General features: G+C 38.7%; 3 long non-coding RNA genes across 4 annotated transcripts in view; all 3 read left to right on the plus strand.

Moving 5' to 3' along the window:
- The window catches only part of LOC110917516, a 48394-nt gene that overhangs the window by 8586 nt on the left and 14851 nt on the right, over nt 1-24957 (plus strand). The gene's annotated exons all lie outside the window — the stretch shown is intronic.
- Nucleotides 582-1713, plus strand: LOC118488019. Its single transcript, XR_004883273.1, has 2 exons — nt 582-646; nt 1461-1713. It is a non-coding gene; the product is annotated as an uncharacterized LOC118488019 (long non-coding RNA).
- Nucleotides 10093-24846, plus strand: LOC110917517. The gene is made up of 2 exons (XR_002580616.1): nt 10093-10159; nt 24591-24846. It is a non-coding gene; the product is annotated as an uncharacterized LOC110917517 (long non-coding RNA).

The following is a 24957-nucleotide window of genomic DNA, read 5'->3' on the forward strand; positions in this document are numbered from 1 at the left end:
CCAATTCAGTTCCAAATCGAATTCTAAACACGAATTAGTGATCACCTCGTCACAAGGATCAAAAGGTATGTAAAATTTTGATGTTTTGGTTCACCATGAATACTAGGGTAATGGTGAAAAAAAAAACTGAAATTTAGCCCAAATTTGCTATGCATGAACAAGTCTTGAAGTAATATGATGTTTAGGATTGAACCCTAGATGATTATTAGTGAAAATTATAGCATGACACTTGAAGAAATTACAATCACCATTGTAGGTGAATTATGATGTTGTAAAGCTAGACAAACACTAGGATTGTGATTTTTAATCTAATGAAAAGCTGAATTGTATGATGAAATTCAGCTATTTAAATGTTAAGGATGTAAGACTTGCTTAATTGAAGTGAATTTAGATGTAAATAACAAGCCATGAACTAAGTAACGACTAGGTAAAAAAATCTGACCCGTTAGGTGTTTGATGAAATGCCTAAGTGATGATTTTTATGTTAAATTTGATAAAAACGCAGAATTTGATCATGTTTCATAAATGATGTGAATATGGTCAAGAAAAGAATTCTAAACAAGTTAAAAACTGAATTTATTAGGCAAAGAGTCCGGATCATCAAGCGGACAAGCCGGAGGGAGTTCACGGGGAAAAGGCGCGCAAGGTATGAAATTTATCGTTTCATTACATTACACTTGTTATTAAGTTTATCTCATTATTCAAACACGATGCCCGAGAGTTACCCCTATATTATGAACTCGGCCAAGATTTAAACAAGTAATAATCATGGTAGTTGGGCGTCCGTAAGGTGCCTTATTTAGTACCCAAACGGGCCAAAACAAGTTTTGGTGTCTAGCATGAAGTTAGATATCATTATATGAAGCACGGTTATAATTAATGTATGAGTTGCAAGTTGGTTGCGCTAAACTTGTTGCGAAGATTAAACTCTTCATACAGGAGTTAAGGATCCGAATTTGGTAAGCATGTTTAGGTCGTATAGTTGAAAAACATGAAATCCTTAACTGGCAGCTGATGCACGGTCATGCATCCAACGGCACGACCGTGCAGTCCCTACGACGTGGGGGCACTGGCAGTGCACCAGCCAGTGCACTGGTTTGCTCGGAAACGCACGACCGTGCGATTAGGTGCACGACCGTGCACCACTGTGCGTCGGCCAGCTTCGCGTAGGCAGTAAGATAAGGCGTCGGGCAAAACGGGTAAATGCAAGGGGCGTCGGCGACGGCCATAGGGGCGTCGGCGACGGCCCCTAAAAATGTTAAATTGCTGCTGAATCATATTTGTTGTCTGAAACGCTAAAACTTGCGAAACTTTTAAACCGTTTACCCGTTTAACCTCCCGTTTCTTCCTACATGCTTGTAATTTCATAATTCTTGATTTCTCTTGGTGGTTTTAACACACCTTTTCATTTATTTTCTTGGTCAAGGACCATAATGCTAACATTGGGTTAAAATGTTCAGTTTTTCAGGTTTCCTAGCTGAAGGGTGATGATCAAGCATATGAATTCGAACCAACTTTAACAAACGCTTCCGCACATGATCTTTTGTTTTAAAAACTATGTAAACAATTGTAGTTATCGTTTGATTATGATTTTGTAAGAACAATACATGTATGTTGTGTCTAATTATGGTCTAGAATATTAAAAGATTTTGTAAACTCTAAATTTTTGGCATCAAGTGTAAGGTTCCATGTCATTAAATCTAGTACTTTAAACTGGGTGTTATAGTATGATTGTTGGGAACAAATAGCACTTTATGTGACATACTTAAAGTGTTTAAAATCACTTACTAACTTGTTATATAAGTAATTTCACTAACGGGTCAAACGGTTAGTGTCACACCCCGACCTCCACGTGTCACCGGTGGGCCCGGTGTGGGGTACAGTGACGTAGTTGGCATCGTCATAGACAAACAACACAATATAATAATGCACAGCGGAAGCAGAATAGATACATTTCAACTTTTAAATAAATTGCAATAATAAATATCACAGTAGTTGAAACGGATCCACAGGCGGATCAAATAAAAATAAGAATAAATTGTTCAACAGTTATTTGTCGTCCGAGCTTGCGAGACTATAATGGACGCTCTTAGGAAACAGCCAGCCTATTTCGTATAGTACCTGCACTTAACCTTTTGGAAAAAAATACGTCAGTTTACACTGGTAAATACAAATCGACTGACTCATTTTGAAAATGATTGAAAATTGATTTAAATGCACAAGGCATAAATATTTTTATTAACTTGGGATATTTATGCAATATAAACTTGTGAACGATTTACATGTACCCGTACTTATGGTGGCCCAGGATCTGCTGTCCGGGCTAAAGGTTAAATAACACACCACATTAAAGAGTTATACACGCCGGGTGTACGCCTACACCCCGTGCTCTGGTCGTGGCCATCTCGTAAGATAATGCCAAGGATATCCGGGACACGGTCAATAACCCCCCAAAGCCTAAAGTAAGACAAGACTGTTTAAACGAGTCGCACAAGCTATTCAAGACTGTACACCCATAAGGTGCAGGACTTGTGCGCCCGATCAAGCGGTATTTTAAATACCGTACCCCAAGCCCGTATAGGGAAAATAAGTCAAAATGTATTTACCTGAGCAAGTATGAATCACAACGGTAAGTGTAGGTAGCTTTTACTGGGCCTCCTAATCTGGAACAAAGGTTTATAATAACCTATTAGATTCCTAACGGGTCTTTTATTTAAGCCTAAGCTTTGACCGGTTAGTTTTAAGGACGATATGGTACAAGCGCACGATTAAGCGAAAGACCGGATAGAATGTGATTTAGACCCGACAAGTTTGAATACTTGTATAATATGGGTATACTAAATACATTCTGGATTTTGAGATAAAAACGATAACGTTTGACCCGTTTCGGTCAATTTACGCAAACTAGTTACGTAAACCGAACCGAACGCAAAAAGGGCGTTACGGGTAGCCAAAAGAGTCAAATGCAAGTTCCCTGAGATAATATGCTTTAAATATGATATAATATCAGTAAGTTAGGTTCTATGTTGCCCGGAATAATTTAAAACTTAATTTATGCCTTATAAGGGCATTTTGGTCATTCAAAAGATTATAAAAGAGTCAAATTAGAAATCTGAGTTTTGGGTCTGGTTTATACAGCAAATATACTTTATTTAACATATTATAACAGTAGGGTATGACCCATATACCAAACTTAACATTTAAAATCAAACTATGCACTGTAGGGGTATTTTAGTAATTTCACAAGGGCTAAAACTGCCAAAACTGGAAATCTGAGTTCAAACATTTATACTTACTGTTATTATATGAAAATACACTAATTACATCAGTAGGTATGAGTCTTATATGTTTAAAACGGGTATAACGCTTACTATGCGTTAAAAACGCTAAAGATGCGATTTAGAGCCGTTTCCGGGTTTTTAAAAGAAAGCTGAGATTTTTATATTTCCAGAATGCTCAAAATAATTCATTTAACATATAAAATTAGTAGAAAAAGGTTTCGGGTCAAAAGGATGTATAAAACTCATTTTATGGCTTAAACGGTCAAAACCGGCATTAACCGAATCGACTAAGCGATCTAAGATACGATCAGCCAAAAATTAAATAAAAATCATCAAAAATCCCAAAATATTATACAACATCAGTGGGTAAAAAGTTTTGTATCAAAACGTGGCCTGAAATAGGTTATACGCGAAATGCGCCGTTTATGTAACTTTATGATATAGTTTTACGATATCGGCCATAACTCAAAATCTGGACCACTAACTGACCTCAAATTTTCGGTGCAAGTTTATATATTAAAAATAAGATTTCTACTCTTTCACTTTTCCAAAAATCACGTTTTATATCAAAAAGGGCAAAATAGTCAACTTTAAGCATAAATCGGAAACATGCAAATGAATCGGCTAAACATAGACTCAAGCAATAAAATTCCAGAGAGTTTTACCAAAATAAAAAATGGTCAAAAATACTCTCTAATACAGATCTCAAACATGCATGTACGAATCCGAATCGATAGTCTACGAAAAAAGTCGTTTTACAAGACTTTCGGCTCCGATTCGTATTTATACTAAAGATTGTCGAGTTGATGATGATAAACACATTCTTATATCCATTATAAGTTATTTTTGATGATCAAACGGATTTCATGTCATCTACATTACCATTCAAGCTTATTTTTGCGAAAACAACTTCTGTTGACTTTTTAGAAACAAGTTTGACTCGACAATTAGCATGCATAAAGTGGGAATCAGAGAATACCCTTTTTAGGGTTTGTTTCCCACATAAATACCAACATATCAGTGGTTTCAATTTGAGAAATGACAGAGCTAAACTCGTTTAATCGAAAAGTCAAACTACAAGAACAACGGTTTTGACTTTTACTAATAATCAAAGCAAGAACGAATTTGAGACTGATATAGAAGCTTACAAAGGTCCTAATGAAGCTTAGTTAACACTAGGAAGTGGCCTTGTCGTTCAGATTTGCTCCAGAAGTTGCTTTGAGTGTGCTTGAAGCTTGTGGGTGTTCTTGTTACTAAACTAGTGCCTCAAGAAGTAAACAAATGATCTGATTTAAGGTGTTTTCAGCTGTTGTAAGAGTATCACAAGTGTCCCTTATTGCATGGCATTTTATTGGTGAGAAAGGGGGGTGGAAATAGCTGTAATGCACCCAAAATTCGGACCCAAATACATGAATTCGTGAATTTGCTGTTACTGGGCTTGGGTCGCGGCCCGCATTAGGCAGCCCAGGCGGGCCGCCTGGCTTCTGCAGCTGTCAAACTTTGTTTTATGTTGACAGTTTTGGTCCCTGACTTCGCAAACAAGGTTTCGGCAACTTATCTTGACTCGTAAACCCCCAAACTTGGTTTCTAAGAACCTTGGGACATTTACCAACATGGTAATGTCCTCGGATAACTTTGCGCTCAACCGAAAAGCCTTGTTCATACAAGGAGTTTATGGCTTGTAAACCACCTATATATAATGGGGAGGTTGATCCCATTGTGTGCCAACGATGGATAGGAGATATCGAGGGAGTATTCGAGAGAACTCATTGTGATGAGAATGACTACGTAGCTTATGGTACGGGTCAATTAAGAGGTCAAGCGAAAGACTGGTGGGATAATAAAAAGAAGGAGATTGGAAGCGAAGCGGCTAAGGCCATGACATGGGAGGAGTTTAAGATGCCGTTTCTTAAACACCATAGTCCCAAAGCGGTTATAAACAAGATCAAGGAAGAGTTCATGCAACTCAGACATAAAGGTGAATCCATAGACAAGATCACGGGGATGTTTATGGACAAGATGAAGTTCTGTGATGATTTGATAACAAATGAAGAGCAAAAGGTCTATTACTACCATAACATGCTAAGCGCGGAATATAGGGAGTTCATAACCCCTTCAAAGTACGAGACCCTTACCGAGATTGTCAATGCCGCTCGGGAAAGGGAGATCGAGCTGAAAAAGAGTATTGAGCGGGGTGAACGAAGGGCACAAGACGTAAATCCAAGCCCTACCAAGAAAGCAAAAACGAATGAAACAACGAAGAAATCAGATACAAAGGGTAGCACACCCAGTTGCAAAATCTGTGGCAAGAATCATAAGGGCGAATGTCGCTTCAAAGATAAGCCCTGTCCCATATGTCGAAAAACGGGACATATGGCTATATCGTGCCCGGAGAAAGTGACCGTTTGTTACAACTGTTACCGAACGGGTCACAAAAGATCGGAGTGCCCAGAACTGGTGGGAAAGAAAGAAGGGCAAGACTCGAAAGGTGAAGCCTCAAAAGCCAAAGCAAGATCTTTCCAATTGACCGCTGCTGAAGCAAAGGTCGAACCTGACGTGGTCTCAGGTATATTCACTGTAAATTCAATTCCCGCACGTGTGTTATTTGATACTGGTGCGAATAAATCCTTTGTTTCATATGGGTTTATTCGGCACCCTTCATTTGTTCTAACAAAATTACCTATGCCTTTAGAAGTAGAGATAGGTAATAACAAAAGCTTTATTGTTTGCAATGTATGTAAAAACTGTACAATGAACATTGATGACGAGGAATACGCAATAGACTTGATCCCGATGTCGATGGGAGAATTTCAAGTGGTAGTGGGAATGGATTGGCTATCCCGTTACCACGCGAAGGTGGTTTGTTTCCGAAAGGAAATAAAACTAACGTCTCCTAGCGGAAAACAAGTTACGATATATGGAGAAAAGGGAGGTAACCCAGTGATATGCACAATGCTAGAAGCACATAAACTCATGAAACATGGATGCAAGGCCTTTATGGTATATGCAAGCGAAACGGAAAAAGAACTCCTCAAGATTGGGGATGTACCAGTCGTGCGAGATTATGAAGACGTGTTCCCAGAAGAACTACCGGGGATACCGCCAGAACGGGAGGTAGAGTTCGGAATCGAGTTGATTCCGGGTGCGAAACCCGTGGCCAAGGCGCCATACCGACTTGCACCGTCGGAGTTACAAGAATTGATGTCTCAAATTCAGGAATTTCTCGACAAGGGGTTTATCCGACCGAGTGTGTCTCCGTGGGGCGCACCAGTCTTATTCGTGAAAAAGAAGGATGGCAGTATGCGCATGTGTATCGATTACCGAGAGTTAAACAAACTCACGGTGAAGAATCGATACCCACTCCCAAGAATTGATGATTTGTTTGACCAACTACAAGGAGCAAGTTGGTTCTCCAAAATTGATCTCCGATCCGGTTATCATCAATTGAAAGTCAAGGAGGAAGACGTACCAAAGACGGCTTTTCGTACACGGTACGGGCATTATGAGTTCCTTGTAATGCCCTTCGGATTGACGAATGCACCCGCGACTTTCATGGACCTCATGAACCGGGTTTGCAAACCCATGCTAGATAAGTCGGTAATTGTATTTATCGACGACATTTTGGTATATTCAAAGAATGAAGCTGAGCACGTGTGTCATTTGCGGGAAGTATTAGACACACTCAGACGAGAAAAGTTGTATGCAAAATTCACAAAGTGTGCCTTCTGGCTACGAGAGGTACAGTTTCTTGGACATCTCATTAGTGCTGATGGAGTACTAGTAGATCCGTCAAAGATAGAAGCTGTGTCGAAATGGAGCCCTCCAAGAAATCCCTCGGAAATCCGAAGCTTTTTAGGGCTTGCGGGATATTATCGGAGATTCATACAGGATTTCTCCAAAATTGCCTTACCATTGACCAAATTAACTCGTAAGGAGGAAAAGTTCGTGTGGGGAGATAAGCAAGAGGAAGCCTTCCAAACACTCAAAGAAAGGTTAACCCACGCTCCGGTATTAACATTACCAGAAGGGACTGACGATGACATGGTGGTATACTCGGATGCTTCTAAATTGGGGCTCGGGTGTGTTTTAATGCAAAGAGGTAAGGTCATCGCCTATGCCTCGAGGCAATTGAAGATTCATGAAAATAAATATCCGGTTCACGACTTGGAATTAGCGGCGGTAGTGTTTGCCTTAAAGATATGGAGGCATTACTTGTACGGGGTAAAATTTACAATCTTTACCGACCACAAAAGCTTGAAATATTTCTTCGATCAGAAGGAATTAAACATGCGGCAAAGGCGGTGGTTGGAAACAGTCAAAGACTTCGATTGCGAAATACATTACCACCCCGGTAAGGCTAATGTAGTGGCCGATGCGCTGAGTCGCAAAACAGATTATACCCCGATACGAGTAAGATCAATGCAACTCGTTGTGACATCAAGCCTACTAGAACGAATTCGAGAAGCACAGGATGTGGCTGTAAAGGCGGAAAACTGGAAAAAGGAAAGAATTATCGGCCAAGTAAAAGACCTTGAGATAGGCAGTCACGGTCTAAAGACTCGTTTTAATAGAATCTGGGTCCCTAACACATGTGAAGTTAAGAAGCTTCTGCTTGATGAAGCTCATAAGTCCCGCTATTCCATTCATCCGGGAGCGACCAAGATGTATAACGACTTGAAGCAAAACTATTGGTGGCCCGGAATGAAGCGTGACACCGTGAAATACGTGGAAAAGTGTTTGACGTGCCTACAAGTCAAGGCGGAACACCAAAAGCCATATGGTAAACTTCAACCGTTAGAAATCCCGGTTTGGAAATGGGAGCAAATTACGATGGACCTATTGACCAAACTGCCTAAAACAAGCCGTGGCTTTGATGCTATATGGGTAGTCGTGGATAGGTTAACTAAAAGTGCTCACTTCATCCCGATTCGTGAGACTTATACATCGGAGAAAATGTCGGAAGTATACACCAACGAAATCATAGCAAGGCATGGGGTACCGATATCCATTGTGTCAGACAGAGACACTCGGTTTACTTCGAAATTCTGGCGTGAATTCCAAGAACAAATGGGAACTAAAGTGTTCCTTAGCACTGCTTACCAACCACAAACGGATGGGCAGAGCGAGAGAATAATACAAACGTTGGGAGATATGCTGCGGGCTTGCATTATTGACTTTGGAGGTAGTTGGGATGTCCATTTACCCTTGGTCGAATTCGCATATAACAATAGCTATCACGCGAGCATTAAAATGGCCCCGTATGAGCTATTATATGGCAGAAAGTGTCGGACTCCGGTATGCTGGGGAGAAGTGGGTCCGCGAGGGCTAGCACCAACTGATATAATCCGAGCTACAAATGCGAAAATCGACATAGTTCGGGCACACTTGAAAGCGGCTCAAGACCGGCAAAAGGCATACGCAGATAAAAGAAATAGGCCAATTGAATTTCAGGTTGGCGACATGGTAATGCTAAAAGTTTCCCCATGGAAGGGCATTATTAGATTCAGAAAAAGGGGAAAACTAAGCCCAAGATTTATTGGGCCATTTAGAATCACCGAACGGGTTGGTAAGGTAGCTTATTGACTTGAATTACCCGAAGAGCTGAGTGGGATACATAGCACATTCCACGTGTCACATCTCCGAAAATGTTTGGCCGACGAAACTGCTCATGTCCACTACGATGATATCGAGGTGGATAACAACCTCAATTATGCAGTAAAACCAATTGCGATTTTAGATCGTAAAGAGAAAAGCTTGAGGAACAAGGTGATAAATCAAGTCAAGGTCAAATGGGAGCACAGAAAAGGATCAGACACTACGTGGGAGTCTGAAGAGGAGATGCGACGTCTCCACCCTACATTATTTGGTACGTAATTCGGTTTCGAGGACGAAACCCTTTTTAAGGGGGGTGGACTTGTAACACACCGAAAATATAAATCTTTATATAAGAAATTTAAGGATTTCATAAACAAGAAATAACCATGTAGAAATTTTAACCTAGTTAAAATTACAAGTCTTGAAAATAACCTACACTTGGTTAAAACTCTAGTATTTAAAAAGAAATGATAAGTGAGGGACTGAAATTGCCAAAGAATGAGAGTTAGGGCCTAATAGTAACAAAATTCACCAAACACACCATTTGTGGGTGTGTCTGGTCGATCAAGAGGAAAGGGGCGACCAGGGCTTTCTCCAAGCCCTAACTTCTTGCTAGAAATCTGCAAATTGAAGCCCCAATTCAGTTCCAAATCGAATTCTAAACACGAATTAGTGATCACCTCGTCACAAGGATCAAAAGGTATGTAAAATTTTGATGTTTTGGTTCACCATGAATACTAGGGTAATGGTGAAAAAAAACTGAAATTTAGCCCAAATTTGCTATGCATGAACAAGTCTTGAAGTAATATGATGTTTAGGATTGAACCCTAGATGATTATTAGTGAAAATTATAGCATGACACTTGAAGAAATTACAATCACCATTGTAGGTGAATTATGATGTTGTAAAGCTAGACAAACACTAGGATTGTGATTTTTAATCTAATGAAAAGCTGAATTGTATGATGAAATTCAGCTATTTAAATGTTAAGGATGTAAGACTTGCTTAATTGAAGTGAATTTAGATGTAAATAACAAGCCATGAACTAAGTAACGACTAGGTAAAAAAATCTGACCCGTTAGGTGTTTGATGAAATGCCTAAGTGATGATTTTTATGTTAAATTTGATAAAAACGCAGAATTTGATCATGTTTCATAAATGATGTGAATATGGTCAAGAAAAGAATTCTAAACAAGTTAAAAACTGAATTTATTAGGCAAAGAGTCCGGATCATCAAGCGGACAAGCCGGAGGGAGTTCACGGGGAAAAGGCGCGCTTTAAAGGTATGAAATTTATCGTTTCATTACATTACACTTGTTATTAAGTTTATCTCATTATTCAAACACGATGCCCGAGAGTTACCCTGTAACACCTCGAAAAAATTTCGTCCAATAATGTCTTGACACGTGTCATAAGGTTCCGTTATGTGAAAACATACTTTAGAGGGACTAAAAGTGACAAACAGTGAAAACTATGGAACGTAAGGGTCCAAAGTGTCAACAATGGATAAATAGGCTCTATGATAACCCCACATAATGTTTATAATCTTTAACGGATGGTTCATGGATCATACGACGCGGAAATTTCACAAAAGTGAAGTATTGTAAACTATAGGGGCCAAAAGTGTCAACATGTTTAATTTATACCTCTGAGTGAACTTTTGGCAGACCCGAAGCTTTGTATAGCTAAAATATACTCACTAGAATATGTGGTAAAAATTTCATGAAGTTTCGTCAACGTATGAGAAAGTTATGGCCAAAACCGTACTCAAGGGACTAAAAGCGTCAACGTCGAATTTCAGGGCTTTTCGGTTGAGCGCAAAGTTATCCGAGGGCATTACCATGTTGGTAAAATTCCTAAGGTTCTTAGGAACCAAGTTTGGGGGTTTACGGGTCGAGAAAAGTAGCCGAAACATCGCACGCAAGCTCAGGGACTAAAACTGTCAAGAATGAAACTTGTTTTGCTGAACCAAGGGTCAGGCGACCCGCCTGGTAAAGCCCAAGCGGGCCGCGTGGGTTGCCCAGCGACAGGAACTTCGAAAATGGTTAGTTTGGGTCCGATTTTGGGTGGTAAACAGCTCAATTGCACCTCCAATTACTCCAATCAAAGGCCTTGCATGGCTACTACAACAGTAAACCTAAAGAATTCAGCTTTAAATTCAAATTGATCTCATTTTTGATCATTTACAATTGAAGAACAAGTGCTCTCAACATTCAAGAACTTCAAGGCAGCTTTCTGGAGGAAATCTGATCATCAAGGCCGACTTCTAGTGTTCACTAAACCTCTATAGGACTCTTGTAAGCTTTCAATTCGTTCTATAATCCGTTTTTGCTTTGATTATTAGTAAAAGTCAAACTGGGTGTTCATAACCTTTGACTTTCCGATTAAACGGATTTCTTTCAGTCATTTCTCGAATTGAAACTTGTTATAGGTTGGTATTTATGTGGGAAACAAACCCTCTAAAGGGCACTATCTGAATCCCACTATATGCATGCTAATTGTCGAGTCAAACATGTTTCTAAAAAGTCAACAGAATTGATTTTCGCAAAAATAAGCTTGAATGTTAATATATTAGACATGCAATCTGATTGATCATCATAAATAACTTGTAATACATATAAGAATGGGTTTTACCATCATCAACTCGACAATCTATGATATAGACACGAATCGGAACCGAAAGTCTTGTAAAACGATTATTTCGTAGACTATCGATTCGGATTCATACTTGCATGTTCGAGATCCGTGTTGGAAAGTATTTTTGACTATTTTTATTTTAGTTAAACTTTCTGGAAATTTTATGTCATAAGTCTATGCTTAGCCGATTCGAATGCATGTTTCCTATTTATGCATAAAGTTGACTATTTTGCCCTTTTTGATTTAAAACGTGATTTTTGGAAAAGTGAAAGGATAGAAATCTTTATTTCTAATATATAAACTTGCACCGAAAATTTCGGATCAGTTGGTGGTCCAGATTTTGAGTTATGGCCATTAGCGTAAAACTATATTATAAATTTACATAAACGGTCCTTTTCGCGTAGAACCCGTTTCTGGCCACGTTTTGATACGAAACTCTTTACCAACAGAAGTAATATAATATTCTGGGAATTTTGATGATTTTTAATTAATTTTTGGCTGAACGGATCCTAGATCGCCTAGTCATTTCGACTTATGTCGGTTTTGACCGTTTTAGCCATAAAATGAGTTTTACACATCCTTTTGACCCGAAACCTTTTTCTACTGATTTTATATGATGAATAAATTATTTTAAGTATTCTGGAAATATAAAAATCTCAGATTAAATTTGAAAACCCGAAAACGCCCTTAAATCGTATATTTAGCGTTTTAAGCGCATAGTGAGCGTTATACTTGTTTTAAACATATAAGACCTATACCTACTGATGTGTTTAGCATATTTTCATATAAAAACAGTAAGTATAAGTATATGAACTCAGACTTCCAGTTTTGGCACTTTTAGCCCTTGTGAAATTACTAAAATACCCCTACGGTGCATAGTTTGGTTTTAAATGATAAATTTGGTACATGGGTCATACCCTACTGATATAATATGTTATATTAAGTATAATTACTGTATGAACCAGACCCGAAACTCAGAGTTCTAATTTTACTCTTTTATTATCTTTTAAATGACCAAAATGCCCTTCTAAGGCATAAATCGGGTTTAAAATTATTCCGGGCAATATAGAACATAACTTACTGATATTATATCGTAACTGAAGCATATTATATCAGGGAGCTTGCATTTGAATCATTTGACTACCCGTATCGCTCTTTTCGCGTTCGGTTCGGTTTACGTAACTAGTTTGCGTAAATTGACCGAAACGGGTCAAACGTTATCATTTTTGTCTCAAAATCCAGAATGTATTTTGTATACCCATATTATACAAGTATTCAAACTTGTCGGGTCTAAATCACGTTCTATCCGGTCTTCGCTTAATCGTGCGCTTGAACCGTATATTTCCTTAAAACTAACCGGTCTAAGCTTATGCTTAATTAAAGACCCGTTAGTATTCTAATTGGTTATTTATACCATCGTTCCAGACTAGAGCCTTCCGGTAAATTGTACCTACGCTTACTTAAGTGAATACGGCTGAGTTATTATAATTCTTGCTATTTAAGACAGGAGCTAGCTCAGGTAAATACTCTTAACTTATTTTCCCTATTACGGGCTTGGGATACGGTAATATAAATACCGCATGGTCAGGTATGGGATTCGAAGACCAATGTGTCGGGAGATCCAAATAACCTGTTTTAATTCGTATTGCTTGACTGAAACATTGGGGATTAATGCGACCGTGTCCTGGATATCCTTGACTCATTAAGTGCAATGGCCACGACCTAAGCACGGGGTGTAGGCATACACCTGACAGATGCTTTATGCTATTAATTGATTATACCCAATATGGGATTCCCAATAAGGGAATAGTGGTGTGTCGGTTAATCTTGAACCGGCATAGGACCGGGCCCCGTATGTAGAGCAAGTTATGTAAAACTGATAACATGAGATATAGTTTGTCCCAAGTATAAAAGATTAATATTGCCTTGTGCATTTTAATCAAGTGTCAAAATAGTTTTGTGCCTTGTGCGCCTAAACCAATTTTCATAAACTCTTTTCAAATGAGTCAGTTGAGTGTATTTACCAGTGAAAACTGACGTATTTTCCAAAGTCTAAGTGACAGGTACAAGTACGTAATAGGCTGGAAGCTGCTCAGGGCGTTAGTAAGGAATCTTGCAAGTTCTAGGCGTCTAAAGTCTGTTGAACATTTATCTTATTTTATTTGATCCGCCTGTGGATCCGTTTCAACTACTTGTGATATTAAATATTACGTTTATGTAAAGTTGAAATGAATCTATTTCTGCTTCCGCTGTGCATTTATATATTGTGTTGTTTGACTATGATGTTATCAACTACGTCACGTTACCCCCACCGGGCCCACCGGTGACACGTGGAAATTCGGGGTGTGACAGGTTGGTATCAGAGCCAACATTGAGTGAATTAAACACTAGCCTTTTGTGTTTAATCTCAATGACACAATAGCACATTCCTTAACCTTCTGAGTCTAGACTTAACATAGGAATACTCCCGATTCTAATCTGGAATTTACTGCTTCCAATTATTTTATATATTGGATACGTCGCCAAGCGAAGGAGCCGTAATAGGAGTTCTCCACACCCGGAGTCCCGAGATGCTGAGCTCCGTACCACGGCTAAAGTGAAACGAACATCCAAGGAGAAAGCATTCAGAAATAAAACGAAGAAGAAGCTCCTTTTACTGAAGATCGTTTCCTTATTAGTCCTTATAAGGACATATTTATTTTTCAGTCCCTGCGAGGACAACATTATTCCTTTCAAGTCCCGCTTAGGGCAACTTTATACTTTTACTTTTATATAATGGAATGATTACGTTTGGACTTTCATTCTAAATAAGAAATATTAAATAAATGGAAAATATCAATTTTTATTTGATTTGCCATTTAACAAGAATCTTAGTAAGGTAAAACCTAGCTTGAATGTCTTAATAAAAGGCCTGGCCAATATGGTAAAACCTGGTTGAAAAGATTCAAATCTCTGTTAACATATGTAAACATGTTAACACTCCTGGCTAAGCGTGACCGTAAAATCACACAAGCCACTCTTTTTATAAATTATCTACAGATTATATCTGTATACAAGTCTGATAATGACTTGATGCCTACGGGTAATAAATTTGAAAATTGGGATTTATTTAAAATTCCCTGCAAGTAAAATAGCCATCCATTAAGGATGAAGTGCCTACGGGTAATAAATTTGAAAATTGGGATCTATTTAAAATTCCCTGTAAGTAAAATAATCATCCCTTAAGGATGAAGTGCCACGAGCTATAATACACTGTCCGATTGCGACATCGACAGTTGTGAATCTTTTGAGATTCCCTGTCCTAAGGGGGTGAGCTATGCTCAAAAGCCCTCTAGACGATAATCTGGTCGTCATGTCATTATTATGACCGCTGAATGACATTTGATTTAAATTAAGTACTAATCCTGTCGTTATGTCATTACTATGACCGCTGAATGACAGTTGATATAAATTAAGTGCTAATCCTGCCGTCATGTCATCATTATGACCACTGAACGACAGTTGATTAAATTAATGACACTGATCATGGCGTCATGTCATTACTTTGACCGCTGAACGTATCATCAGTACAATGACTATATGTCTTAACATCTTACGAGATGTTAATTGATAGGCCCACGGGCCAGAAATTTTAATAAATACAGTGGTAGCTATGACTCCCTGTCAGAAAAAGGTAATGAACTAGGTTCAAACCTCAAGGCTTTGATTCTCTGAAATCCTAGCTTATAATTTATAAATGTCCTTGTGACTAGGCCTTGGTGCCACCTCAATATCCGTAATGATTTATAACTAGGATAAATTGTAATGCCTTGATCCCAGACGATCATGGCTTATAAATTAAACTTGTCCACGTGACTAAGCATTTTGTGCTATTACTAAATGCCTCGATCCCAGACGATCATGGCTTATAAATTAAACTTGTCTACTCGACTAGGCCATTTGTGCTATTACTCACTTATAAATTAGGATTCATGATAAAAATCCTGAATAAAATAAACTTTATTCCTTTTCCGTTAAGTGTATGTATTAAAGGAGAATCTTAAAAGGTTTGACCTAGCTTGAATGTCATTGAAGACCGTGCTAAGACGGTAAAACCTGATTAGAAGAGATTCAGATCCTGATTAACACTTGAAAACGTGTTAACACTCCCGACAACAGTGATGCGATAAAATCGCGATTGTCACCTTTATATTAGGAACTTTCAAATTCCTTAATTAGCCTATATGATCGATAGGAATCATGGCTAATAAACGTCGAACATGATGTACACATCTAAACATCCACCTGGGATGTATGCCTACGGGCAAGGATGCATACATGAAAACGATAGTTTTATTTCATAACTTCTTGTCAAGACAATAAATTATGAAATTTTCCGATCCAAAGGAATCATTGGTTATGTTTTAAAATTTCCCTAGTGACAAGGCATCTATGCCATCGAAAAGTCCTATGGGACAAGCCGTTGTGCTATATAAGATGTCGCTATGACATTGACAGTCGTGACTTATGTCCCCTGTCTAGTAAGTATAAAGGATTTATTCCATTTAAAAACGCCAAAGATGGTTTATTTAAAAATCTAGGCAAGACATGATCAAATAAACTAAATACTATCTATTGGCCTATATGGTTTGCTTGCACCATGGTTATTTAAATTATCAGATTCGACAATTCCCTGTAATTAAGTAAGCTATTACTTCATGGTTAGTTGGCCTTCAAGGCTTCACCATGGCTGACTCCTCTGGGGCTCACAATCATCTAGTTAGTCAGAATGATGTACATTGACTAGCCTTTGTGGCAAAATAAATTATCTTCCACAAGATGACGGTTGTAGTCTTTGACTCTCTGTCCAAAGGTGAAGAACTATGTTCGAACATTAAGATCTCTGATCCAATAAGATTACAGCTTATATATTAATGCCTTATGTACCATATTTTGTATGTCCTTTGTGACAAGGCCTTCGGGCCTATGATTATTAATGTCCTTCATGACAAGCCTCCCAACTATCTAAAGATTGTCGTTATGACAAGGACAGTTGCGACATTGTGGTCCCCAGTCAAAAGGTGATGGACTCGGTCCGAACCATAAACAAAATTGATGGTCCTTTTTGACCTAGGCTAAATATAATTGACATACTTTCTAGTAGCATACTATAAGGAAGTTATAAACCAAACAACCATTATGGTTTAGTAATACCATGACCTTATAAATCATCCATTACGATGATTCCATAATAACTTGCATCTAAGCATATGTTATTTTTGGGTGTTAGTACCAAAGCTCCAGAATGGAGGTTTCCGACGAAGCACACAGCAGTGCAGCGGCTAAAAACAAGGGTGCAAATATAAACATAAATGTTAATGGCACTACTCTTCAGGCCTTGATTAGCGCAGCAATTAGTGAAGTTGTGGATAAGGTGCTTGAGAACAAAAAGGAACCGAGTGTCACTCACTCAAAGATCCATACGGAAACGCATACATCAGCTCGAAAGGAGAGCTTCGTTCACTCTTCAGATGAAAAGAGCGAACCTCAGGAGTTAGTACTCTATGATAAGCCCCGTTCAACTGAGGGCGGGTGCACCTACAAATATTTCGTCTCATGCAAACCCAGAGATTTCAATGGCGAAAAAGGAGCAATTGATGCTATGGAATGGCTTGAGGAAATGGAAACGGTTGTGGACATCAGCGATTGTGCTGATAAGGACATAGTAAAATTTGTTTCACAATCTTTTAAAGGAGAGGCTCTTGTATGGTGGAAGGCCATGATGCAGTCCACGGGGAAAATTCCCCTATACCTTATGGGATGGTCCAAGTTTGCGGACCTTATCAAAGAGAACTACTGTCCACAACACGAAGTGGAAAAGGTGGAGACGGATTTTCTGAACCTCTCAATGAAAAACCTAAATTGCCAGCAATATGTTACCGACTTCAACTCCCTATCTAGACTAGTACCCTATTTAATCACCCCGGAACCAAAACGCATTGCGCGTTTCATCGGTGGTTTGGCACCAGAAATAAAAGGGGATGTTAAGGCTTCAAGGCCAATCAACTACAGATCAGCTGTAGATCAATCCTTGTCTCTCACTCAAGATGTAGTGAGACAAAAGTCGTTCATGAAGGAAACTAATGACAAAAGACGAAGGGAGGAGGATAACTCTCAGAATCCTAAGAAGAGCAAATCCAAGCTCAGCAATAACCAACAGGATTCCAACAAAAAGCCTACATGCAAAACCTGCAAAAGAAGACATTGGGGGCAGTGTCGATTAAGCCAGAAGATAAAGCAATGTGGCATCTGTAAAAGAACTGGCCACCAGTCCCACGAATGTAGGGACATGAAGGATGCAAACTGTTTCAGCTGTGGTGAAAAGGGGCACATCAGTACTAATTGCCCTAAGGCTGCCAAGAAAGAAACAGCTAGGTCTGGAAAGGATAAGAAAGGAACCGCCTAGACTACCGGTTGAATACCTGAGACAGTGCACATCGATAATAGCATTAGGTACGTCCTTTACCGTTTAGCATTGATAGTGACTGCCAAGTATTTTTACATTGATGCAAGGGATAATAAACCTTTAGCGAACCATAAGCTTAGCAAACTCTGGATTACATTCATAAGGACTTCATATATTAAATATGAGGTATAATTTGCCAGTGGAATCTTTGATGACCTCTCTCCCATCCTCGGAGATAATCCTTTCATAAGAATCTGGAGTACTCTTCCCCAGAAAGAGTACGACAATATATTAATTATTCTATTTATTTTATTATTTTCTCATTGTTTTCTATCGTCTGCGAATGCCAAACTATGTTTGATAAGAGTGCCATATGAGGAATTGCGTATCCTAGTGTGTCCCATAGATTACTTCCATGCCTGATCAGTATGGAGGTTTAATGCATGGGATCCCCGAAGATATCCCAATGATCATATTGTACTAAAGTCGACTAGTAGTATTCAAAGGAGATATCCAATATAAAAATGTCCTTATAAGTATCTCTACTTAGGGCATCTTTGCAATGGTAAAGGGAATGTGTCACTTATCTGACACCGAAAGCGATAGATGAGCCAAAGCCTGAGAATGCAGAAATCTCTGACACCTCTATGTGTCATAAATAGCTTCTTTATAAGAATTACCATGTTTACCTTCCGAGAGGCAAGAGGATGTTAGGACAAACATCCCGCGTAGGGCTGCAGTTATTGTAAAGATCTTATATCTGTTATTACCAGCGAAACAGGAAGAACTAAGAACCAAATCCATAAGTTTTGGATAAGGTTTCGTAAAGCCAAAATTCAAAGTTCTAAGAACTCCGATTTTAGTAAATAAGAAAGACGGTTCATCTTGCTTATGCATTGATTACCGCAACCCTATTTAGGCAATATCTAGGAATCCCCAATTGCCGCCCAGGATCGTCGATTTATTCGACTGACTTAAAAGATAAGCTACCCCTTAAGGTTAGTTTTAAGCAGTGATTGGAATAACCATCTCACCTTAAGATTAGCTTGTCTATAACAGTTGTTATATAAGTATCAAGGCTGCTCCTTTGGGAGACCTTGTATAGATAAGATGTTAAACATCTATTGCTAGACAGAAAATTGGTAAGTCCAATTATCGGGATCTATAAGTTGCCAGTATTCGGCAGAGAATCAAGGATTCATGGAAATAGCAAACCTTCTAGGTTCTTGCTAAGAAATAAGGTTCAACAAAAGATATCACCCTGGAAAGGTGTGCCAAGCTGTTAATTGTCAGGCTAGTAAGCTCTGAATATATGAAACCATTCGAAGTAAACGAATATATCGAGGTCAAATAACTTATGAGCTAAAACCTATTTAAGGAACTTGGTGGAGCTCGCAATGTATTACACCCTAAGGATTTAAGGATATGTTTCCCCAATGAGTCAAGGAGCATCATCACATAACGGTTGGCTGACAGACGGACAGAGTGGGCGTACCATCCAAACATTGGAAGACATGCTTCGAGCATGTGTGATTAATTTAGGTGGCAGTTGGGATAACCGCCTACCCTTGATAGAATTCTCCTACAAAAATAGCTACCATACTAGTATTAGGGCCGCGCCTTTGGAGGCCCTATACGGTAGAAAGTATAGATCACCCATTTGTTGGGCAGAAGTTGGAGATGTCCAGTTGTCTGGGCCGGATATCGTCTTTGAGACGACAGACAAGATCGTTCAGATTCGCGATCGTTTGAAAGCTGCCAGGGATAGGCAGAAAAGTTATGCGGATCCTAAGCGCAAAGATTTTCACTTCGATGTGGGTGAAAAAGTGTTGCTTAAGGTATCACCTTGGAAAGGTGTGATGAGATTTGGAAAGAAAGGCAAGCTGAGCCCGAGATACATAGGACCTTTCGAGATAATCGAACGTGGCGGGGCAGTCGCTTATAAGTTAAACTTGCCTGAAGAGCTTAGTGCTATTCATAATGTGTTCCGTATCTGTAACTTGAAGAAGTGTTTCGCTGACGATTCACTGGTTATACCGCATACAGATATACACATAGACGAAAGTCTAAAATTTGTGGAAAAACCTTTGTCGATTGAGGATCGACAGGTAAAGAAGCTTCGAAGGAAGCACGTGCCTATTGTTAAGGTCAAATGGGATGCCCGTAGAGGTCCCGAATACACGTGGGAAGTGGAATCCACGATGAAGGAAAAATATCCCCATTTGTTTGAATAAATCTCGGGGTCGAGATTTCTTTTAAGGGGGTGAGGATGTAACACCTCGAAAAAATTTCGTCCAATAATGTCTTGACACGTGTCATAAGGTTCCGTTATGTGAAAACATACTTTAGAGGGACTAAAAGTGACAAACAGTGAAAACTATGGAACGTAAGGGTCCAAAGTGTCAACAATGGATAAATAGGCTCTATGATAACCCCACATAATGTTTATAATCTTTAATGGATGGTTCATGGATCATACGACGCGGAAATTTCACAAAAGTGAAGTATTGTAAACTATAGGGGCCAAAAGTGTCAACATGTTTAATTTATACCTCTGAGTGAACTTTTGGCAGACCCGAAGCTTTGTATAGCTAAAATATACTCACTAGAATATGTGGTAAAAATTTCATGAAGTTTCGTCAACGTATGAGAAAGTTATGGCCAAAACCGTACTCAAGGGACTAAAAGCGTCAACGTCGAATTTCAGGGCTTTTCGGTTGAGCGCAAAGTTATCCGAGGGCATTACCATGTTGGTAAAAGTCCTAAGGTTCTTAGGAACCAAGTTTGGGGGTTTACGGGTCGAGAAAAGTAGCCGAAACATCGCACGCAAGCTCAGGGACTAAAACTGTCAAGAATGAAACTTGTTTTGCTGAACCAAGGGTCAGGCGACCCGCCTGGTAAAGCCCAAGCGGGCCGCGTGGGTTGCCCAGCGACAGGAACTTCGAAAATGGTTAGTTTGGGTCCGATTTTGGGTGGTAAACAGCTCAATTGCACCTCCAATTACTCCAATCAAAGGCCTTGCATGGCTACTACAACAGTAAACCTAAAGAATTCAGCTTTAAATTCAAATTGATCTCATTTTTGATCATTTACAATTGAAGAACAAGTGCTCTCAACATTCAAGAACTTCAAGGCAGCTTTCTGGAGGAAATCTGATCATCAAGGCCGACTTCTAGTGTTCACTAAACCTCTATAGGACTCTTGTAAGCTTTCAATTCGTTCTATAATCCGTTTTTGCTTTGATTATTAGTAAAAGTCAAACTGGGTGTTCATAACCTTTGACTTTCCGATTAAACGGATTTCTTTCAGTCATTTCTCGAATTGAAACTTGTTATAGGTTGGTATTTATGTGGGAAACAAACCCTCTAAAGGGCACTATCTGAATCCCACTATATGCATGCTAATTGTCGAGTCAAACATGTTTCTAAAAAGTCAACAGAATTGATTTTCGCAAAAATAAGCTTGAATGTTAATATATTAGACATGCAATCTGATTGATCATCATAAATAACTTGTAATACATATAAGAATGGGTTTTACCATCATCAACTCGACAATCTATGATATAGACACGAATCGGAACCGAAAGTCTTGTAAAACGATTATTTCGTAGACTATCGATTCGGATTCATACTTGCATGTTCGAGATCCGTGTTGGAAAGTATTTTTGACTATTTTTATTTTAGTTAAACTTTCTGGAAATTTTATGTCATAAGTCTATGCTTAGCCGATTCGAATGCATGTTTCCTATTTATGCATAAAGTTGACTATTTTGCCCTTTTTGATTTAAAACGTGATTTTTGGAAAAGTGAAAGGATAGAAATCTTTATTTCTAATATATAAACTTGCACCGAAAATTTCGGATCAGTTGGTGGTCCAGATTTTGAGTTATGGCCATTAGCGTAAAACTATATTATAAATTTACATAAACGGTCCTTTTCGCGTAGAACCCGTTTCTGGCCACGTTTTGATACGAAACTCTTTACCAACAGAAGTAATATAATATTCTGGGAATTTTGATGATTTTTAATTAATTTTTGGCTGAACGGATCCTAGATCGCCTAGTCATTTCGACTTATGTCGGTTTTGACCGTTTTAGCCATAAAATGAGTTTTACACATCCTTTTGACCCGAAACCTTTTTCTACTGATTTTATATGATGAATAAATTATTTTAAGTATTCTGGAAATATAAAAATCTCAGATTAAATTTGAAAACCCGAAAACGCCCTTAAATCGCATATTTAGCGTTTTAAGCGCATAGTGAGCGTTATACTTGTTTTAAACATATAAGACCTATACCTACTGATGTGTTTAGCATATTTTCATATAAAAACAGTAAGTATAAGTATATGAACTCAGACTTCCAGTTTTGGCACTTTTAGCCCTTGTGAAATTACTAAAATACCCCTACGGTGCATAGTTTGGTTTTAAATGATAAATTTGGTACATGGGTCATACCCTACTGATATAATATGTTATATTAAGTATAATTACTGTATGAACCAGACCCGAAACTCAGAGTTCTAATTTTACTCTTTTATTATCTTTTAAATGACCAAAATGCCCTTCTAAGGCATAAATCGGGTTTAAAATTATTCCGGGCAATATAGAACATAACTTACTGATATTATATCGTAACTGAAGCATATTATATCAGGGAGCTTGCATTTGAATCATTTGACTACCCGTATCGCTCTTTTCGCGTTCGGTTCGGTTTACGTAACTAGTTTGCGTAAATTGACCGAAACGGGTCAAACGTTATCATTTTTGTCTCAAAATCCAGAATGTATTTTGTATACCCATATTATACAAGTATTCAAACTTGTCGGGTCTAAATCACGTTCTATCCGGTCTTCGCTTAATCGTGCGCTTGAACCGTATATTTCCTTAAAACTAACCGGTCTAAGCTTATGCTTAATTAAAGACCCGTTAGTATTCTAATTGGTTATTTATACCATCGTTCCAGACTAGAGCCTTCCGGTAAATTGTACCTACGCTTACTTAAGTGAATACGGCTGAGTTATTATAATTCTTGCTATTTAAGACAGGAGCTAGCTCAGGTAAATACTCTTAACTTATTTTCCCTATTACGGGCTTGGGATACGGTAATATAAATACCGCATGGTCAGGTATGGGATTCGAAGACCAATGTGTCGGGAGATCCAAATAACCTGTTTTAATTCGTATTGCTTGACTGAAACATTGGGGATTAATGCGACCGTGTCCTGGATATCCTTGACTCATTAAGTGCAATGGCCACGACCTAAGCACGGGGTGTAGGCATACACCTGACAGATGCTTTATGCTATTAATTGATTATACCCAATATGGGATTCCCAATAAGGGAATAGTGGTGTGTCGGTTAATCTTGAACCGGCATAGGACCGGGCCCCGTATGTAGAGCAAGTTATGTAAAACTGATAACATGAGATATAGTTTGTCCCAAGTATAAAAGATTAATATTGCCTTGTGCATTTTAATCAAGTGTCAAAATAGTTTTGTGCCTTGTGCGCCTAAACCAATTTTCATAAACTCTTTTCAAATGAGTCAGTTGAGTGTATTTACCAGTGAAAACTGACGTATTTTCCAAAGTCTAAGTGACAGGTACAAGTACGTAATAGGCTGGAAGCTGCTCAGGGCGTTAGTAAGGAATCTTGCAAGTTCTAGGCGTCTAAAGTCTGTTGAACATTTATCTTATTTTATTTGATCCGCCTGTGGATCCGTTTCAACTACTTGTGATATTAAATATTACGTTTATGTAAAGTTGAAATGAATCTATTTCTGCTTCCGCTGTGCATTTATATATTGTGTTGTTTGACTATGATGTTATCAACTACGTCACGTTACCCCCACCGGGCCCACCGGTGACACGTGGAAATTCGGGGTGTGACATACCCCTATGGTATGAACTCGGCCAAGATTTAAACAAGTAATAATCCTGGTAGTTGGGCGTCCGTAAGGTGCCTTATTTAGTACCCAAACGGGTCAAAACAAGTTTTGGTGTCTAGCATGAAGTTAGATATCATTATATGAAGCACGGTTATAATTAATGTATGAGTTGCAAGTTGGTTGCGCTAAACTTGTTGCGAAGATTAAACTCTTCATACAGGAGTTAAGGATCCGAATTTGGTAAGCATGTTTAGGTCGTATAGTTGAAAAACATGAAATCCTGAACTGGCAGCTGATGCACGGTCATGCATCCAACGGCACGACCGTGCAGTCCCTACGACGTGGGGGCACTGGCAGTGCACCAGCCAGTGCACTGGTTTGCTCGGAAACGCACGACCGTGCGATTAGGTGCACGACCGTGCACCACTGTGCGTCGGCCAGCTTCACGTAGGCAGTAAGATAAGGCGTCAGGCAAAACGGGTAAATGCAAGGGGCGTCGGCGACGGCCATAGGGGCGTCGGCGACGGCCCCTAAAAATGTTAAATTGCTGCTGAATCATATTTGTTGTCTGAAACGCTAAAACTTGCGAAACTTTTAAACCGTTTACCCGTTTAACCTCCCGTTTCTTCCTACATGCTTGTAATTTCATAATTCTTGATTTCTCTAGGTGGTTTTAACACACCTTTTCATTTATTTTCTTGGTCAAGGACCATAATGCTAACATTGGGTTAAAATGTTCAGTTTTTCAGGTTTCCTAGCTGAAGGGTGATGATCAAGCATATGAATTCGAACCGAACACTTTAACAAACGCTTCCGCACATGATCTTTTGTTTTAAAAACTATGTAAACAATTGTAGTTATCGTTTGATTATGATTTCGTAAGAACAATACATGTATGTTGTGTCTAATTATGGTCTAGAATATTAAAAGATTTTGTAAACTCTAAATTTTTGGCATCAAGTGTAAGGTTCCATGTCATTAAATCTAGTACTTTAAACTGGGTGTTATAGTATTGATTGTTGGGAACAAATAGCACTTTATGTGACATACTTAAAGTGTTTAAAATCACTTACTAACTTGTTATATAAGTAATTTCACTAACGGGTCA

The sequence above is a fragment of the Helianthus annuus genome, chromosome 16 (assembly GCF_002127325.2).
Source record: "Helianthus annuus cultivar XRQ/B chromosome 16, HanXRQr2.0-SUNRISE, whole genome shotgun sequence".
In the NCBI taxonomy this organism is placed as follows: Eukaryota; Viridiplantae; Streptophyta; class Magnoliopsida; order Asterales; family Asteraceae; genus Helianthus; species Helianthus annuus.